Source organism: Balaenoptera ricei, chromosome 3 (genome assembly GCF_028023285.1).
Source record: "Balaenoptera ricei isolate mBalRic1 chromosome 3, mBalRic1.hap2, whole genome shotgun sequence".
In the NCBI taxonomy this organism is placed as follows: domain Eukaryota; kingdom Metazoa; phylum Chordata; class Mammalia; order Artiodactyla; family Balaenopteridae; genus Balaenoptera; species Balaenoptera ricei.
This window is the reverse complement of record NC_082641.1, coordinates 166,122,308-166,128,058: the sequence shown is the minus strand read 5'-3', so window position 1 is coordinate 166,128,058 and position 5,751 is coordinate 166,122,308. Positions and strand designations below refer to the sequence as shown.

Sequence of the window (5,751 nt, the reverse complement as noted above, 5' to 3'; positions counted from 1 at the left end):
GGATGCGAGGGCTAGAGCACGCAACTTGTGACGGCACAAACATGCGACAGTGCCCAGGCACACGATGGCATTAAAGCGCGACAGCATAAACACCGGCTCTCACTCCTCGGCTGGGAGCCAGCTCTCAATGATCCTCCCCTCCATCACCCCCCCACCCCGCTATGGCTGGCTCGCTGTGGTCTCACTCCCTAGAGGGCAGTCAGTAGACTCTGGGTGGTCTTGCGCCCCGGATGGTGGTGGTCATTGGTTTCTCTCCCCACTCTTGGCTGATGCAATGGAAATAATTTCGTCCTGTGTCTCCCAACATCCAGCCAGTAAGCTGGGGTTTGGTCATGTCTCAGTTGCAGCATTCCAGAAATGTAAAAACACTTTTCACGCCTCTTCTTGATCATATTTGCTAATGTGCCATTGAATAGAGCGAGTTATACAGGTGTTGGGAAAAAAGCGATGGAAAAATGCCTTATACTACTTAAGCCTTCTGTCTGGAAACTTCAGAACTCTGCTGCTGTGACAATACATACAGAAATGAACGGGACTGTGTTCCAATAAAACTGAATTTACAGATGCTGAAACTTGAATTTCATTTAATTTTTGCATCTCACAGAATATTCTCGTTTTACCTCCAAGCAATAAAAAGTGTACAAACAATTCTTAGTTCAGAATGTACAGATGTACATTAGTTCAGATGTACAGAAACAGGTAGTTTGCCAACCTCTACTCTGTTTCTTATATTTCTTTTTTTAAAAAATAGATTTTATTTTCTATAGCAGTTTTGGGTTCACAGCAAAATTAAACAGAAGGCACAGAGATTGTTAATGTGGCAGGCAATGCATGTGTTAGGGTAGGAGGTATTGGGAAATCTCTGTACCTTCTATTTCTTGATATTAATCCCTTGTCTTTTATATGTATTGCCAATAATTTCTCTTTCTTCATTGTTCCTTGTCCTTTAATATGTTTCAAGTGTGTTCATAACTGTTCAATGGAGAATTTTTATAATGGCTGCTTTAAAATCCTTGTCCAATAATTCAACAGCTATGTTAGCTTGATGTCTATTAATGTCTTTTAATGTCTACTAATTGCCTTTTCTTATTGGAATTGAGAGTTTACTAGTTCTTAGTGTGACAAGTCATTTTGGACTGTGTCCTAGGCATTTTGAGTATTACTCTGTGAGACTCTGGTTCCCACTTAAATCTTCTATTGATTTTTTAGCAAGTTGCAAACCTGTTTAGGTTCAGAACACACATTCTGGCTCACTCTGGTGGACTGTGGTTCCAACAGCAGTTTAGTTTATTACGTCTCTGCAGGGCTATTCTGGTCTGTCCACTTGCATGTTTCCCAGATGACAGGACTCCACCTCACAGTCTTCTCAGTGCTGGCTTGAGATGGGGAATGGTGTTACCTCCTACTACAGGTGGGGAGAGAAGACAGTCTCCACAATGTGTCTGGCTTGTGTGTCCCATCCTTCCTGCAGGGGGTTGTGGAAGTCAGATAGCACTGGTTCTCCATCAGGGGTGATGTTGCAAGGGCACATTTGGTAATAACTGGATACATTTTTGATTATCAGAATTGGTGGAGTGTGCTATTGGCATCTGGTGGGTTTTACAGGGATACTGCTATACATCCTATAATGCATAGAATACCCTTCCAGAACAAAGACTTTTTCAGCCCCGAATGTCAATAATGCTGAGGTTGAGATATCTTGGCTTATAGGTTCCACGAGGAGCACCTTACTGCTGGGCAAAGTGGTTGGAACATAGCCTCTTACCAGTGAACTCAGTGTCTGCAATGCTTGTTAGAGAACAGAGGGGTGCAGCTCTCCTCATGTTTGCCCCAAGAACAGGCAGGGTGGCAAAAATGTTTCTGTCACGGTGGGCAACCCTTTTCTGGGCCTTTGACTTTTCTTAAATGTGTGTGTGTGTGTGTGTGTGTGTGTGTGTGTGTGCAATTTTGTGTTGGTATTTCGAGGTTGCGGGCTTCTCTAACCCCAAGTTGGACACATGGGAGGAAAGAAAACCCCAGGAAACTCCCGACTGGGTTGTTCTTCAAGTCCTGGGATCCCTAGCTAGTCTGCCTCCTTTTGTCCACATTTCAGAATCTTCTAGTAGGTGATTTGTGGCCTTGTGATCAGTGGGAGGAATAAAATGAAATGTATTCATCATTTTTATCTAAGCCTTAAGGAACTTGAAATCTTTAATAACTTAATTGTTTTCTTCTCCCAGCTGAGTTTGTTTCCTACAAATTGCTATTTTCAACTTGATTGATTTGGTGCTTATTTTCTGTGTTTAGAGGCTTTCCTTGGATGTCTGGTCATCTGTTTGAAATTATATGAGTGTTGGAATAAAAGGTGATTGGAAACTCTGGGATGTGGACATGGCTTGTTTACTTTGAGCTTCCTAGTGAGAGAACAGGATGAGTCATGGGAGAGCTGCTGATGTCAGTATCTTTAGGTGGCCCCCCTTGGGCTTGTCAGCTTCTCCAGAGGATCCCAAACTCCTTCCTGAATGGCAGGTGTCTTACTGCAGGGTTCTGACAGCTCAGGTTGAAGACGGCTATGTCTTTTTTTTTGTTTTTTAATAAATTTATTTATTTTATTTATTTTATTTTTTGTTGCATTGGGTCTTCGTTGTGGCTCGCAGGCTTTCTCTAGTTGCGGTGAGCAGAGGCTACTCTTTGTTGCGGTGTGCAGGCTTCTCAATGCGGTGGCTTCTCTTTTTTATTTTTTTATTTTTATTTTTTTAGTTATAATTTTTTTAACATCTTTATTGGGGTAAAATTGCTTTACAATGTTGTGTTAGTTTCTGCTGTATAACAAAGTGAATCAGATATATGTATACATATATCCCCATATTTCCTCCCTCTTGCGTCTCCCTCCCACCCTCCCTATCCCACCCCTCTAGGTGGTCACAAAGCACCGAGCTGATCTCCCTGTGCTATGTAGATCCTTCCCACTAGCTCTCTATTTTACATTTGGTAGTATATATATGTCCATGCTACTCTCTCACTTCGTCCCAGCTTACCCTGCCCGCTACCAGTGTCCTCAAGTCCATTCTCTACGTCTGTGTCTTTATTCCTGTCCAGCCCTAGGTTCATCAGAATCTTTTTTTTTTTTAGATTCCATACAAATGTGTTAGCATATGGTATTTGTTTTTCTCTTTCTGACTTACTTCACTCTGTATGACAGACTCCAGGTCCATCCACCTCACAACAAATAGTTCAATTTCGTTTCTTTTATTGGCTGAGTAATATTCCATTGTATATATGCGACACATCTTCTGTATCCATTCATCTGACGATGAACACTTAAGTTGCTTCCATGTCCTGGCTATTGTAAATAGTGCTGCAATGAACATTGTGGTACATGTCTCTTTTGAATTATGGTTTTCTCAGGGTATATGCCCAGTAGTGGGATTGCTGAGTCATATGGTAGTTCTATTTTTATATTTTTAAGGAACCTCCATACTGTTCTCCATAGTGGCTGTATCAATTTACATTCCCAACAACAGTGCAAGAGGGTTCCCTTTTCTCCACACCCTCTCCAGTATTTATTGTTTGTAGATTTTTTTGATGATGGCCATTCTGACCGCTGTGAGGTGATACCTCATTGTAGTTTTGATTTGCATTTCTCTAATGATTAATGATGTTGAGCATCCTTTCATGTGTTTGTTGGCAATCTGTATATCTTCTCTGGAGAAATGTCTGTTTAGGTCTTCTGCCCATTTTTGGATTGGGTTGTTTATTTTTTCGATATTGAGCTTCATGAGCTGCTTGTAAACTTTGGAGATTAATCCTTTGTCAGCTGCTTCGTTTGCAAATATTTTCTCCCATTCTGAGGATTGTCTTTTTGTCTTGCTTATGGTTTCCTTTGGTGTGCAAACGCTTTTAAGTTTCATAAGGTCCCATTTGTTTATTTTTGTTTTTATTTCCATTTCTCTAGGGGCTGGGTCAAAAAGGATCTTGCTGTGATTTGTGTCATAGAGTGTTCTGCCTATGTTTTCCTCTAAGAGTTTGATAGTGTCTGGCCTTACATTTAGGTCTTTAATCCATTTTGAGTTTCTTCTTGTGTATGGTGTTAGGGAGTGTTCTAACTTCATTCTTTTACATGTAGCTGTCAAGTTTTCCAAGCAGCACTTATTGAAAAGGCTGTCTTTTTTCCATTGTATATCCTTGCATCCTTAATCAAAGATAAGGTGACTATATGTGCGTGGGTTTATCTCTGGGCTTTCTATCCTGTTCCATTGATCTATATTCCTGTTTTTGTGCCAGTACCATACTGTCTTGATTACTGTAGCTTTGTAGTATAGTCTGAAGTCAGGGAGCCTGATTCCTCCAGCTCCGCTTTTCTTTCTCTAGATTGCTTTGTCTACCCGGGGTCTTTTGTGTTTCCATACAAATTGTGAAAAAAATTTTTCTAGTTCTGTGAAAAATGCCATTGGTAGCTTGATAGGGATTGCATTGAATCTGTAGATTGCTTTGGGTAGTAGAGTCATTTTCACAATGTTGATTCTTCCAATCCAAGAACATGGTATATCTCTCCATCTGATTGTATCATCTTTAATTTCTTCCGTCAGTGTCTTATAGTTTTCTGCATACAGGTCTTTTGTCTCCTTAGGTAGGTTTAGTCCTAGATATTTTATTCTTTTTGTTGCAGTGGTAAATGGGACTATTTCCTTAATTTCTCTTTCAGATTTTTCAACATTAGTATATAGAAATGCAAGAGATTTCTGTGCATTAATTTTGTATCCTGTTACTTTACCAAATTCATTGATTAGCTCTAGTAGTTTTCTGGTAGCATCTTTAGGATTCTCTATGTATAGTATCATGTCATCTGCAAACAGTGAAAGCTTTACTTCTTCTTTTCCAGTTTGGATTCCTTTTATTTCTTTTCCTTCTCTGATTGCTGTGGCTAAAACTTACAAAATTATGTTGAATAATACTGGTGAGAGTGGACAACCTTGTCTTGTTCCTGATCTTAGAGGAAATGGTTTCAGTTTTTCACTACTGAGAATGATGCTGGCTGTGGGTTTGTCATATATGGCCTTTATTATGTTGAGGTAAGTTCCCTCTATGCCTACTTTCTGGAGGGTTTTTATCATAAATCGGTGTTGAATTTTGTCAAAAGCCTCTTCTGCATCTATTGAGATGATCGTATGGTTTTTCTCCTTCAATTTGTTAATATGGTGTATCACAGTGATTGATTTGCATATATTGAAGAATCCTTGCATTCCTGGGATAAACCCCATTGATCATGTTGTATGATCCTTTTAATGTGCTGTTGGATTCTGTTTGCTAGTATTTTGTTCAGGATTTTTGCATCTGTGTTCATCAGTGATATTGGCCTGTAGTTTTCTTTCTTTCTGACATCTTTGTCTAGTTTTGGTATCAGGGTGATGGTGGCCCCATAGAATGAGTTTGGGAGTGTTCCTCCCTCTGCTATATTTTGGAAGAATTTGAGAAGGATAGTTGTTAGCTCGTCTCTAAATGTTTGATAGAATTCGCCTGTGAAGCCATCTGGTCCTGGGCTTTTGTTTGTTTGACGGTTTTAAATGACAGTCTCAGTTTTAGTGCTTGTGATTGGTCTGTTCATATTTTCTATTTCTTGCTGATTCAGTCTCAGAAGGTTGTGCTTTTCTAAGAATTTGTCCATTTCTTCCAGTTTGTCCATTTTATTGGCATATAGTTGCTTGTAGTAATCTCTCATGATCCTTTGTATTTCTGCAGTGTCAGATGTTACTTCTTTTTCATTTCTAATTT

General features: G+C 39.7%; 1 protein-coding gene across 1 annotated transcript in view; it reads right to left on the bottom strand.

Annotated features, from left to right (window-relative positions):
* The window catches only part of SNAP47 (synaptosome associated protein 47), a 159,603-nt gene that overhangs the window by 439 nt on the left and 153,413 nt on the right, over positions 1 to 5,751 (bottom strand). The gene's annotated exons all lie outside the window — the stretch shown is intronic.